This window comes from Heliangelus exortis, chromosome 6 (genome assembly GCF_036169615.1).
Source record: "Heliangelus exortis chromosome 6, bHelExo1.hap1, whole genome shotgun sequence".
NCBI classification, from domain to species: Eukaryota; Metazoa; Chordata; class Aves; order Apodiformes; family Trochilidae; genus Heliangelus; species Heliangelus exortis.
In genome coordinates this window covers 27,022,818-27,037,616 of record NC_092427.1, presented here as the reverse complement: position 1 = coordinate 27,037,616, position 14,799 = coordinate 27,022,818, and the positions used below count along the sequence as shown (strand labels likewise).

At 38.9% G+C, this 14,799-nt stretch overlaps 1 protein-coding gene across 6 annotated transcripts in view; it reads right to left on the bottom strand.

Moving 5' to 3' along the window:
- Positions 1-14,799, bottom strand: part of TLK1 (tousled like kinase 1) — a 67,866-nt gene that overhangs the window by 48,509 nt on the left and 4,558 nt on the right. The window contains exon 1 of one of the 6 annotated variants that reach the window (XM_071747381.1): positions 13,382-13,400. The exons of the other annotated variants lie outside the window; for them this stretch is intronic. The gene's annotated coding sequence lies outside the window, so the exon portion shown is untranslated. Of the gene's footprint in view, positions 1-13,381; positions 13,401-14,799 lie in introns of those variants that run through there. 6 annotated transcript variants of the gene reach the window in all.

Below are 14,799 nucleotides of genomic sequence, written 5' to 3'. Positions count from 1 at the left end.
GCACACTGTTTACCGAGGTCCCAGCTTTCCAGCTCTTCCAAAATACTTAACAGAAACAACAGCTACAGACTGAACATAACAGAGCTTAACCTGCAAGTTTAGAAATGCTATAAATCGCTGGCTTTCCAATGAATGGGATTAACTTACTTTATAGGGGACTTCATTGGTTCTATAACCTCCAAACAACAGGTAGTATGAAAAAGTTCAGGGTACTGCATTCAAGTTTGAAATACTTCACTGTAGCTGAAGTGAAAAAGCCACAGTAGATGCAACAGAAAAGGGGGGAAATATATCCTGTAGTTCAAGTTAAACTAGCATTTTTTAAAGAACTTAAGTGTTAAGAAATTCCTAACGAGAGAGAGGCATATCTAAACCCAGGGTCAGGAAATAACAGAATCCATTTAATTAATCAAGAGTCATTTTAAATGTACAGTGAAAATGCAACATTTCTCAGCACCTGAGCCAGTAACACTAAAGCAGACAACACTTAAAAAAAGCATAAAACCAGTATTTCTCAGGCACTTCTGGCACTCTGCTTCCTAAAGCACTCAGGCACTTCTGTTTCCTAAAAAAAAACCATACTCCATACAACTGCTAGGGTGCCTAACTGAGCTCAAAACCCTTTTTCTAATAACCCATCCTGGTTTGAGAGGAGCAGATAGAAGAGCCCTGCCTGGTACCCACCAGCATCCCGTTACCATGGTGGTTGTAACAGTGAGCAGCTGAGCCAATGGGAGGAGAGGATGGGTCAGGTGACCCAAACGGACCAATCACAGTGTTCCTTCCCATGGTGCTCAGTATAAAATGGCTCCCAAGAGCCCCAGGTGGCTTCTCTGGCTCGGGCAAGGCCTGTCTGCTGCTGTTCCTCATCCCCTCACTGGAGAACACCACCATTCACCAGGTCACCCTCTGCCTTCCCAAGAAGGACCAGCCAGGTGCTCTAAGGCTGCTGAGAACTGTCACTGAGACCCTGGACTTGGGCACCCCAACTACTGCCCAGTCCAGTGTGGGACTTCTCCCATTGGTAAGTAATTACCAACTGAGGAGGGAGAACTCCATCTTTCCATATTTGTACATACATTTGTAGTTTGCTATTACTACATCATTAAACCTATGTGAGTTTTTTCTTCCAACCTTGAAGTCTCTCTCTTTTATTCCTTTCTTCATCTCCCCCTGGGAGGGTAGTGGGGAAAATAACACAGAGCTCGTTACTGTCAAAAAGCATGACATAACCTAAAGAGAGATTTATTTCAGAAAGTGATCCTCTTAAAATGAGAAAGACTTTGTTCAAAAGAATGGGCAGAGGGATGCAGGCAAGTGAAAAGTGACTACTGCTTACAGGAAGCTGGGGAGTGAAAGAAAGGAGAGCAAAAGCTGGATAATTAGCAGGCAGACATGAATATAGGATTGCTGGATGCAAATTAGTTAAAATAAAAAGGGAAGTAAGTTTTTTTTCTGATGGACAGAAAAAGAAAAAGCACAACAGAACAACTTCTGACCTATTATTTCCCATGAACTAAAGAGCTGACAAGGAAGTGAATTTTGGATAGGATGTTGGGTTACCTGGACTCTATCATTCAACATAAGTTCTTCTGGTGCTGAAATAACAGGGAAGTATTTTCTGTGTCCTTTCTTTACCTAAGATGCAGTCTATTTCTTTTTGGAAGTATTTTTCAAAGGTTTTTTTAATTACTGTAGTTAAGTTTTTTAAAATGCTGTTTGAATGTTGTTTATTTCACTTTTCCCAGTAGTTCATCAGTCCAGAAACTTGACCTAAACAAAGAAAACTTCAGCTACTGGATAAGTAACTTTCTGCAAATCATTCTACAACAGAACTCAATTCTTTAACACTAAAAAACCTGTAATGTTATCTAGATTTCATCTGTGCTGCCAGTTTTTGGACTTCAATTGTCTGGTCAACAGCCTGGAAAGGAAGAGTGAATTACAGAGAAACATGTTCCTAAGGGAACCTCTGCTAACACCTTGAAGACAGACTTATGAATAAACCACCTGGGCCAACTCCAGATGGGCTAGGAGACATTTGTGGGTAACAACTGAAGAGTATTTAATTCCCTCTACCTTTCAGCTAAGCACCCTACTCCAAGGATCCCTTGATGTGCCTCATCAGGTGGCTGTAGGCAGCAGAGGCTACCACGATAGTTGCCTGCCAATGCCTTTATTTGGCCACAAACCTACAAAATACACACATACTCATGCACATGGGTATGTGCCACAAGCCTGGCAACACAGAATGGCTCATTCGGAGTTCGGGGAGAAATTCATTAAACAGAGAGGACAATAGCTCCCCAAGGATCTGTTCTATTGTAACTGGGGCTGAACAAGGCACACAATGATGTCCAAAGCAAGCCAGTGATGTCCCTGTACCACTCCTACTACTTGGAAGTACAACTGAATTTCCTGAAAGCCACACATGACTCAAGAGCCACGCACTGCTCCCCTTGAAGTATTCAAGAGTTCTTATTTCTGAGTGACAGCATATTCCACATACATTGCACATCAGTGACTGCATTTTCTTTCAATGCCACAGACAAAAAAAAAACCTATTGCACAGGTGTAAAGGCAACCTGTTTGCAATGCAGCACAGTACCTAAGAACAATTGCAGTATCTAAGAAAGATAAACACAAACATAAGCAACAGAAAGACCTGACAAGAAAGAAAAAAACATCTGACTGAGTACCTTAAAAATTATATCCCAAACCTGAGAAACTATAACATGGATGTCTATGACAGCTTTCAAGTCTGAAGTCTACCAATTAATGGTGGTGATGGTCTGAAACCTACTGAAGCTTTTTTTGTGGTATTCACTGAAACAGTGACATGATGTGTCTCATTCCAATTCTGCTCATTATTCATGAAACAGGCAGGGTTTTAGCCAGACTTTTCTTTTCCTGAAGGAAATCTTCACAGATCAATACTTTTCCCATCTTTACCCAGAAATTATGTCACTGTTTTTGCAGTGTTTTTTTTCATAGTAATGACAGGAGTGGGAAAGCATAGAATAATTAATAATGAGAGTACAAGATATAGCATAGAACATTCAACATGGCATCTATCAATCCATTTCTCAAACAGATACTAAAACTTCATGTGTACCATGTACAGGAAGCGTTAGCATAGCAAGTACTGCTATGAGCAACAGAACCACGACAAGGTCCTTCCTGAGTCTGTTGAACAACATTTAGTGTGATGAAGAAAAAAAAATGACAAAAAAAGGAACATGCAGTTTATTATTTGTGTCCTGAAAGCTGTTAATCTTGGAATCACGACCCATCAACACCAGTAAATAGGCTACAATTTGGACACTGGCATGGCCATGTTTTCTCTTACACACACCTCAACTAGACAAAAACTAAATTCAACAGACCAGTTCATGGGCATAGTAACAGAAATATCTGCAGAGCCCAAGAGCAAAACAAACCACTTGGAAGAAGAATTCCCCACATGTCAAATCCCTTTCCATGTCCAGTAATCCTTTCTATGGTCTTAAAAAAATACTGAGTTAGGTGAGATCAGAGTACTTCCTCAGTCGAAACCTAGAAGTGCAAAACGCCCCTCCTATTATCAATAAAACTGAAAAGCCACTACAAAAATACTTCACAGAAAAGTACTATCAGTTAATAATACTGTAAATGTTGTAGTTAAAAAGACTTATTCTGAACTCACACAACTAAGATGTTAAATAATAACCAAGCTACTAAAACCAGATTGCCTCAGTTGCTGGCTACACCACCATATGCAGAATGAGCCTGACAAAGCCGTCAACACCCTGAACATACAGAAACTAGATGGTGAGATCCTGAAATTGTTTTTTACAAGGAATGGTATCCATCCATTCCTTTGAAACTTGTCACTGTGTAATCCCAAGTGTTGTATTTTCTTCTTTTTTAAAAGCCTGTATTACTCGTGGTTTTTCTCTAGATTATTCTCAACTATCAACAGCAATACAAGAGTAGGTTCTGATTTGGCAGAAGATTGGGACTTGATGATCTTAGAGGGCCTTTCCAAACTTAATAATTCTATGATTCTAAAGGTTTTCACGGCTTTTCAACACCACCAACTTCAAACTATATAATGGCAAAGTGGCAGAACCATAACATTTCAAAGAAACAAGTAGGTTTGTTAACCTAGTCTTCACTGACTATTTTGGACTCTCCACAGCTAAAGACAGCAATACCCAAGAGCACATCTATTGACTAGTTGATTCTCACCACCTAAAGTACTACTCTGAGCACTTAGTCCATTTAGAACAAAGATACTGAAAACTGAACACATCTTCAGTAAAACTTTTTTAATGACAGCATCTGATTTGAACATCTGCTACGGTGAAAGAATAATCAGAAATACAAAGCACTCATTTAAAGTGCTTTTAATAAAGTTTTGGTCAAGGTAACTCAGTTCTGGAAACAACTGGATAGCCAACTAACACATCCTCCTGATGCTTCTTGTCATTTCTGACCACTTTAGTCCGTGCATGCATAAATGTGATACTAACATTCTGAAGTCTCCTGTAAAGCCCTAAACAATCACATCTAGGGTCCACGCAGCTTTGTCCTGAAAAGGGAAGATCTGTGACACAGCTGTAAACTCAAAAGCAGTAACTTTTCTTTCTTCAAAGTTAAGAACAATGTTCTGGCTAAGGAAACACCACACCAAGTGCATTGCTTTATGATTGTACACTACCAAGTTAGAAGACAAGAAATACGATAGCAACCTTTCAGGTTCCTTTAGTCTACTGGATTTGACTACTCAGTCGATCAGAAGAAAAAAAGTCCTTGTTAGTGTCTCATAGGGCAGTATCAGTATTGCTGTTCATGCTGTACTACTACTACAATCAATAAACAAATATACAATACAGAGAAAGGAAGTCTATGCTTACAACCCCTGCTGTAAGGTAGAAAAGCCCATTTATATTTCACGGAAAACACCTAATGTCTTGGCCAAACCACACAAGACATCTATGGCAGGAACACTAGAAGACTGTCTTCCTAGGCAGCAAACACCTGCTTCCCAACACAACATCATGTCAAGAGAGAAAAAAAAAAAACAACAATGCAGCCTGGGCTGCACACATGCATGTGATGTGCTGCCTGCCTACCTCTACCAGCTCTATTCTCATCTCCACTCAGAGGAATCTGTAGCAAATACTGTTGCTTCCAGACAGCTCCGTAAAAGGTATCCAAACAGAAAGAGAGAAGCAGAATCTGCCCATTTAGGCTTCATTTGCTGAAAAACCAGATGCTGCCTTAACCCTTAGGGAAGAGGTAGCAAGCAGAGAGAAGCACACTGCAAGTTTGTGGGTCACTTGTTGGCAATGCAGACTAACGAGTCACACACAAGGTAACACCAGTTTTATGATATTCTCAAAAGTGCATTGCACTTTGAACAAAAGCTCTCTACTTTCCATCTATCTATTTCTGTGCTGAAAAGCACTAAAAGCCTAGAGCAGTACTGAAGAAGAAACATCTACCTACAGAAATACAGAAATTTCATTTGCTGCATTCAGTTGCAAGGAAATGAACTGGGAGCTCTAAATACTCGAGTATACGAAATGGCTGTTCTGCAAGAATTTAAAATGGCAGAGGCCTTTTCCACGTATCAAAAATAAACAGTAGTTTCTGCTATCTAAGAAAGGACTGAAAAGGAAGTTGAAAGCAGAGGTCAACCACCACGCAGGAAGAGAGCGAGCAATTCCTCTTCCCAGAGTGTTTGGTTCTTACCCTCACTCCTCAGAAGTAAACCACAAAGGAACAACTATAAATTGTGCACCTTTTCCTCAGAGAAATTTCCCTGGAAATTGCCTATAGGATAGAAAGGCAGCCCCCCCCAAAAAACACTAATTTTGTGGAATAAATGTGTATTATTTTTCTGAGTTACAATACTAGTCATTTGGCATTTGAAAACTATTTGTGTCAATAGGAGTGTGTTTCAGTTGTTAATTCCCTGAACTTCCTAATCTCCTTACTTCCGAAGCTCCTACTGCCATTTCTGCCCTCATGATCTTCAAAATCCCCCCAGTGCATCAAGGCCAAGGGAAGTGCTGTGTTCCCTGGATCTTGGTACATCACTCCTAACCTATATTGTTCTCACCATTACACACTGCAAGTGAGAAATTGAATAAAAAAATACTAAGTCTTTCAAAATATGTGAATATATCTCACTCACAACATGATGGTTGACTATAACTTCAACCCCCATACACTTACATAAGAGGCCACAGTTTAATGTCAAACATGCAAAAAAACTTATTACACCTCTAAGATTAAACTGGGACAGCCAATTCCCCTCTAACTATAACCACAAGAATCATGAACTATTTTGGTTCTTGAACTATAGCATTTTATGAAAAAAAAATTATTAACCTCGAATAATACTGTCGGTTTCTTCCTTCCAAAATAACTGTCTGGCACACAAAGCATAGGAAATACTAAAAATTGAAACAAAGAACACTTACATGAAAAAACTCAGATTGTAGAATCACAGGATCCATGAGGAACCACCACACCACCAACTCCTGCAATGAGCACCCTGCCCTCTGTGCTGAGCAGGGCCATACAACGTGTCAGATGGCTCACTGCTTTTCTTCTGTAGACACCCTGCCTAGAAGCTACGTGGTCCTCAAAGAATCAGACAACCTGATACCATTCCTTGGGTTTTTGTGGAAGTTCTCTTTAATTTACAACTCAACCAGCAGCCTCTAAACTGACAATCCCAGCTTCACTGAATAGGGGAAGAAACTCATTTCCTCAAAGAGCCTCACAGAATATGGCTCAAAATAGATATCACACACACACACACAAAGCTGACGTGTTAGTGACTACAACCACATTTTCCCAGCGCTGCTCCCCTTGTACAGATAGGGAAAAAATGAGACCTGTATGAAAACAAACATGAATCAGTGAAAAAGCAAGTTTAGGGCTACGAGGAAAAAAAAATTTAACCTGTGTACTCATTCTTCTTGCAACAGAGCTACAAAGCCTGTTGGTACCAACCATTTACATTAAATTCAGATGCAACTCTGTGTACTGAACACTGTAAAAACTGGAGCACCACCCAGCTCACAAAGAAACATCCTATGTAATCATTTGTCAAAAATTCAGTTTTAGTGTTGCTCAGCATTATCATTAAAGAGATCTGCATTATATCCATTTCTCCTACCCAGCACACACTGCCTAATTTTAAACCAGCTTTCTTTTCTGCTATAATATCACTTTCATTCAAGTTTTAAAAGAAAGACAGCATTCTTCTTATTTTGAACTCTTCTCTCTCTTCCTGAGAACTGCCCATCTTGCAGGCTAAGCAAAGATGAGACTTCATGGAACAAATTCTGTGATCATGTGAATAAAATTTTGTAACATAAATGCAGAGCGAAAGAACAGCAAGTGCTACACAGAGGTAGCAGGAGACCTCAATAGTTGACACACTGAGATGCATTTAACACATGTATTTAACATGACTGCTTCCACACTCCTGACTTTGGGGGTAAAACAACACCAAACTGACCAAGTTGAATATTTTTTTTTAATCAGAATAAATCTGCCAATGCATCTATAAAGGACCCAGAGGATGCTGAACCAGGCTAGGCTTTCCTCCACCAGTTAGAAAAGGCAGGCATACCAAATTTGACCTCATCTCAAGTGGTAACTGGTGGTCAAGCAGAATTTTGACACCCAAGGTAAACCAACATTCCTCTCCATCCTTTCTTGACAGAGGCACCTGTGGCTGCGAACTAACCACAGGAAGCACTCAACACCATTGCTGCCTCCCCAGCATGAGAGGCCCCATGCCAGGACAGGGCAGGAGAGACTCCCAGATACACCCTTGCAAAAGTGTGTCGCCAACCTACCTCTGGCTGAGAGCAGGCAGTCGATGCCCCAATGTGCAGAAGGTTCCTGCTTCTACCTCACTACCTGCTCCCTCCAGAAAATATTACTTGCCTTGCAGCAAAATCAACAGTGTGCACAAACGAAGGCCGAGCAGGGGGACCACAATTATAGAGGGAAAACAACAGTTTAGAGAACCAGAATGGAAGTGGAAGAGTGGGATGAGACTGGAGGTCTCCCTCGTGGCCCAGCACCAGTGAGGAAAGAAAACCAGCAGTGGGAAGAAGCAAGGTTCAGAGACCTGGTCTAGGAGAGAGCAAACCCCACCCAAAGAGCCATTTGGATGGCAACACACCACCCCAATGTGCAACTTCTGGTCACTGGTACTGCTGCCCCATCACTCATTTCCCTTAGAAAGATGGAATTTCAAAACCACAAGAAAAAAAAAAAAAAAAAAAGGAGGCTTTTGGTTTGTTTTTTTTTTGTTCAAATAAACTTGGAAAAAAAGATTTAAGGAAAACAGCAGGAAGGTGGTGTCAGACACTGGCAGAGATTGGTGCCTGTTGTTTGCACTTCTCTAGGAGAGAAAAACAAGTGCAAGGCTCAGAGAGAACAGCACGTTGTGATTTAGCCAGTAGAACAAATCAGGTCAGCTTTCAATCACAGGACACAGGAGGAAAAAAAATAGAAACATCACTATTAAGGTCATTTACTGGAAATTATTTTGCTGCATAACTGGAATATTTCATTGCCAAATCAAGATATATGTTCAAGTATAACAACTCAGGAGAAAAATACAAGAAATATAATATTAATATATACTTCAATACACAACCAGACTTTTTTGTGAACTCTGCATGTTCTTACTCTTCTGTTTAAAATTAACCAGCAATATATAAAGCTAAAACCGAAGAGATGGCAAAATCCACGATTTAAAAATTTAACAGTCAAACTCCGTATTACCTGCAATATTCATCAGCAGGTTTAAAAAATGACATTTGAAAAAATGAGAGAAATTGTTAAGCACTATGTAATAAGAGAAAATAGGAATTAAGTAGTAGCTGATTTTTTTAATAAGCTTGATTATGAGAGTGCTATGAGGTGTGGGGGACCCTAACAACAACATCAGTATTCCTAATGACCAGTGAGACAGCTCATCATCACACACATATTTTGTGTATATAGACTTCTAGAACAGTTAGGATTGGAAGGGACCTTAAAGATCATCTAGTTCCAACTCCCCTGCTGCATGGGCAGGGACATATATAGATGTGTGTGCATACTTGATACATAAAATTTCCTCTTCCTTAATACTAACCATGCAGGCATTCTAGACATGACTGCATATACAAAGCTAGGAACTGAAAAAAGAAAAAAAAAAAAAAAAAAAGAGAAATAAGAAGCAAAGACCATGACATTTGCCTTTTGTGGTTTGAATACTGGTGTTACCCCTCTTAGGCATTATTAGTATCACAATCATTAATACAATTAAATTAGAAAGAGGTAATACGCCACCTGATCATACAAGTAGAGGTAAATTAAATAGGCAATGAACTTCACAAAAAGTGATACATGCTGAGACTAAAACACACATAGCAAAACCTGCTTCTTGTATCTCATTTAAAAGTACTAACTCTGCATCCCCATGAATTGCTTCTACTTGTATCCTATAGTATCTTTAAAATATCAAAATTCCAATATCAAAATGGCCCTTCATAATACTAAATGCAAAGGGACTACAAAAACAATTACTCCGCTTTATTCAAAGTTAAAGCTTGTAGAAAGCTTGGAAGATAGCCTTTTACCATAGTTCAGTACTGTCAACAGTACTGAAACTAAAATGTAACTCTAATAAGCAAAAAGTTTCTAAATCCTCAAAGACACAGCAACCAGCCCCAAACAACAGCTGGCTCAGGGAACAACTGACTTGTAAAAGAAACAAAACCACCAGTGACTAATAACAATAAAACTCCCCTTAATAATCTGTATCACCACAACTAAAGCAAAAAAAATTACCTTATGAAGATAATTACACCACCTGGACCACCACCACTCTTCTCATCACAATCTAAGTTTTCCCCTGGCTGCTGAAGGGAACACACTGGGGTATAAAAAGCTGGGAAAGGGAAGCAGGACAGGTTCCCAGATATACCTTAGCTATAATGAAGCATGGAGAAGAAACACTGTGTCCACCAAAAATAAATAGATAAAACCTTGATGCAGCAAGAAAGGACCAGATGATCAGAAAACCCAAGTTGTAATTTTATGGTCTTCAGAATGATCTTAAAATTTATCGGTCCCTATAGAAAACAAGGTATTACAAATAAGCTATGACTGACATTGACATATGTGGCATTTTAATGTGATTATTCCAACAAAAATTATCCTGAAGAATGAACATCATACAGCAGTATGCATAACGCTGAACATAAAGGAAAAGAAATGTGTTCCTTCAATGAACTGCATATGATGTTGACCAGAGTATGTTCTAAATACCAGATCTGAAGACAAAGTGTGATCATCTTCTACAGACTATAAAATCTCATTCAAAGGGCATCAAATGCAGGTTTAATTGTCATCAAATATTTCTGCCACTCCTTTTCAGACAAGAGCTCTTATTTAAAAAGAAGGCAAAAGACAGCTGAGAGGAAAGTTATGAAAAGATAACACAAAAAGAAAAGTTGCAAAACTTCTGGTACATCTTTCAATACAACTTAACAGAACTGTTGAAAACAGATCATTACCCATCAAGACTGAAAGAATTTGCCAATAAATTAAGACCTCCAGCAAAATACCTGTGAAATGTTTTCCTGCATGAACTAGGATATTATTTGTAAAAGAAAAAAACCCAAAGCTATTTCAAAGTCAATCTTTTATGCCCAATTACAGCTACTCTTCACAATGATACCACTTGGAAAAATATAAAGCTTGCTGAAAGATACAAGTGTCAACCAAACAGTTGTCCTGTGTAAACAAATAAACATATTTTAATTCTGTCTATATCAATTTAACCTTACTGTTGATGTTAAAGAGAATACCATTAATAATGTGTGGGTCTTATTTTCAATTTCTTTATAATGAAAATATCAACTTTTTAAAGGACACTACTTCTTTCATCACTTTTAGTAGGAATACGCTAAGAAATAGCAACGACTGAAACCTTGGGGCCCTTAGGCCCCGAATAGCTAGAAAGAAAGTATCAAGGCACCAAAGGAAAAAAAAACATTGGCTGTAGTACAGCTTCAAAATTTAGAACAAAACCACGGGACCTATGAGAATGCAGCACAAACAACAAATAAGTATGCTGTGTACATGCCTGATGAGTGTAGGCCACAGGAGTGGAAGAAAAAGTACCAGAAATGCTACTTCTATCATCATCTGAGTTTGTCTCCATAGAATCAGGAGCTCCAAGAGTTCAGTGGTGAAGAGAAATGGGAAACCTCAGCTGCTAAATCTGCTTGATCCCAAGGACATCACAACAGACTCACCAAGATGACCAGGATCAAAACTATATTCTTTCAGACTTACAGGAGTTATGAAGAGCAACTTAAATATTCATTTGTATATTTAGCATTACTTTCCAACTTGTCACCCTTACGCCTATAGTTCAGAGGTTCTATTACTTGCATTAAAAAAAAAATATTTAAAAATATACATTTTGCAATCCACCAGAAGCTACAGCTGCAGGACATAGTGCTTAAATCATATATATTATTTGACCCCAAGGTACAATCATAAAATTAGTTCAGTATCTACAAGGTTGCATGTAAGTGACATGATACAATGCACTTTTCTAAAAGCATCAAGATTTCCTGATATTCCTCAAAAAAAGTTACTTTTCTTCCTTTTCTTGTATGGGTACAGCTGTATTAGAAGCCCGAAGCCAGTGAATCCGGTACTCGCCAATTTCCAAGTAATTACAGTCAGGCTTCATTTCCTGTAAAAGCCACTCTGGAGTTTCCTACCATCTTCATATCTTTAAAAGTGCAGAGTGCTTTGTTCTTATGGACATTATGAAGAAAGCACCATGGCCTTTAAGTTTCCACCCACTTAAAACTGCAGATAGGATAAGGCAAGATACATTGCTTAATACTCCTGCTGCCACCTCTCAACAAGCAGAGGCGGTCCCAGGGAGTATCAGTCTTCTCCCTGACATTCAGTTTCATGTAAAAGCTCCAGTAAATTAAGTTTCCCATTCCTAAGCGACCAGATTCCCGTCACAATTGTGTAATCATCCAACAACTCCCACCTTTCCCTCCAAATCCTTGGAGGACACTTGTTTGCCTCAGAGCCTCTCCAGCTAAAGCTAAAGAGGCCTTTTGAGCACAGGGTGGGTAATTGTTCTTATTTGTGTATTTTAAAAATACTCTCTAGTGCTAAACAGTTAAGCTAAATTTAGAGTTATTAAGAATCTATGATGAGGCTTAAAGTTTATAATACATTAAATTCATATGAGGGAAAAATACATTCAAATGATATAAACTTCAATGCTCTGCTGGCAGCCAAGCACCACATCACTGGAAGCCACCACATCAAGCTGCCTGACCTGGAGCTCTTAAGGAGTCAATCAACTTTGGCCAGCAACTGCCTTCTGCCATTTTTGTCTGTCCAACCACTCCAACAGTTGGTTCACTCAGAACTGCTAAAAAGCAACTGAGAACTCAGAAAGCAGGAGAGCCTGGCTTTCTTTTCCAGATGACGAACAAGAAGGAATGGTGACTGGATTTGCACTCTTAACTCTGAATCTCACAAGGTGCTGGGACCAGAAATAACTGACTCATTTCACAAGCTACAGACAATTAATTCTACTTAATCTTGTTTAAATGCAGAACATATTTGGATATATTTGTTTCTTCTTCTGTATCTAGCACAATTAGGATTCATTTTACTTAGCTAATACAGTTGGCTAAAAGCTGTCTACAGCATGGGGAATTATGTTTCTTAAACACTAAGAATTTAAGCTGCATGACTACTTAAATAAATGCATATAGATGCATACCACCCTCCTGCCTAGCAAGAGGCATGATCAAATTAGACCAATTAGAATCAACTTTTCTTTAGGAAAAATAATTTAGCACAAATGCAAAATAAAATTAAAAACAATTATTTAATCAGGATTTCCTGCTTGCTGATTTAAGTCATGATTAAAATTAGTAATATAATCAGTGTGATTTCACTCAATCCCTCCAGCACAGACCCATCTCCAAAGGCTCACACAGCCCCAGCCTTCCCCCATGAATCTTCAGCATGGCCGAACTCACTTAAGTCTTTCTGCTCCCCTCTTCTGTTACTAAGTTTGCCTGAGGTCAATTAAAGCTTACAAGGATTCACATTCCCACTACCTATCACATCCTCCCCAGGGAAAGGCTGGCTGCCAGGATTTTCCTCCTGGCATATCCCAGTGCTTCACTCAGAATTAAAGGAGTAAGACCTCCAGAGATGCAGTGCCTGAGAAGGAAGCAGACCCTTAGTTCCTATCCCAAACAGTATGTCCGTAAGCATGGAGCAAAGAAAAAGAGAAATGTAAGATCAAACATACCTTCTGATGCTCACTAACCCTTCTCTACTGCTGCAAAACTCAATCCTTAAGTACTGAATACAATGTGCAGTACTTGTCTCTTGTTATCTCCAGCAACCTCAAGAAGCTTTCCACTCGGAAGCCCATCCAAGAAACTGGGTTACATCGTGGTGACCAGCTTCTGTTTAACTGCTCCCCAACGATCACAACTGGAGCACGGGCATTCTCAACAGAAACCCTCAACCTCTTCCTCCTCTGCCCACCTTCACCTCCACTCACTGATTCAGCAAATCTTATTTCACTTTTCCTTTTACAGATCAAACACATCAAGCCAAACAAAAAGAGGCTTATAAAGTTCATAAAGACAAAGCTTTTCTTCATCTCCTTGTGTGCTTTTATGTTTTAGGGAGAGCTACAGTTCAGGAAATGCTCTTCACTAACTTCAACCCCAACATTTTCTTGTGTAAAAATTCAGCACAGGAGCAAGAAATTTGGTATGGGGGTAATTTGGATTGGAAGCAAGTATTACTTCAAAACATACCTTTGTATCATGAACATCGAAAGCATAAAGCATTATTTAAGCCTATAATGCTTCCATAATCTCCATTCTCCAGCTACCAAACTTATACAGATTTAACTTTGACCATGATGCAAATATCTACAGTAGCCTTTCCCTGTAGTCCCAGCAGTGCCATTATTTATGATTACCAGCCTTTCAGGACGTCCAAAGAACCAGTGTTATTGCTAAGAAGCAAATTCACTTCAGCTTGCTGAAAAAAAATTAAAATTTACTTACTGAAATAAAAAAATAAATAAGAAAAAAATGTAAAGGGGGAAAAAAAAGAATGACATAAATAGCAGGGATGGAGATAATATGAATGGAGATAATAACAAATAAATACAGCCTGTTCTTAAAGATATTGATTCTCTCTCCATTTACAATGGAATAGGTTAATGGGAAATTCCATTCTAGGCAAGGTAAAGCAGAGTTAAAGCAAAGCAATCACCAAAGTACTAATTTGCTCTATTCTCTGCAGTACTTGCCTTTAAAAAAAAAAACAAAACAAAACAATCTTCTCCTATTTCTCATTTGGGCATACTACAAAATCTCGTAACAATTTGACACAGGTGTCAGCTCACTATGAGAAACACATCTACAACAAAACCAACAATATCATAAGCTACAATCTGTACATAGCAGTAGAACAACAAAGTCTCACACAGCACCTGCTCATGCTACAGGCAGCCTAAATAATCTTTTATGATTGCTGTGCTCATCGTAAGTAAAAACACACCATCGTATTTAAAAGCAAAGTGTTCCCCTTCTTCCCTGCACCACATAAGCTGGACAAATCCATTAAATTCTCAATCTACAGTTGAATGATAAATAACTTACTGAAAACTTACTGGTTAAGCAAATAAAGCAGCTGAGTTTTTAC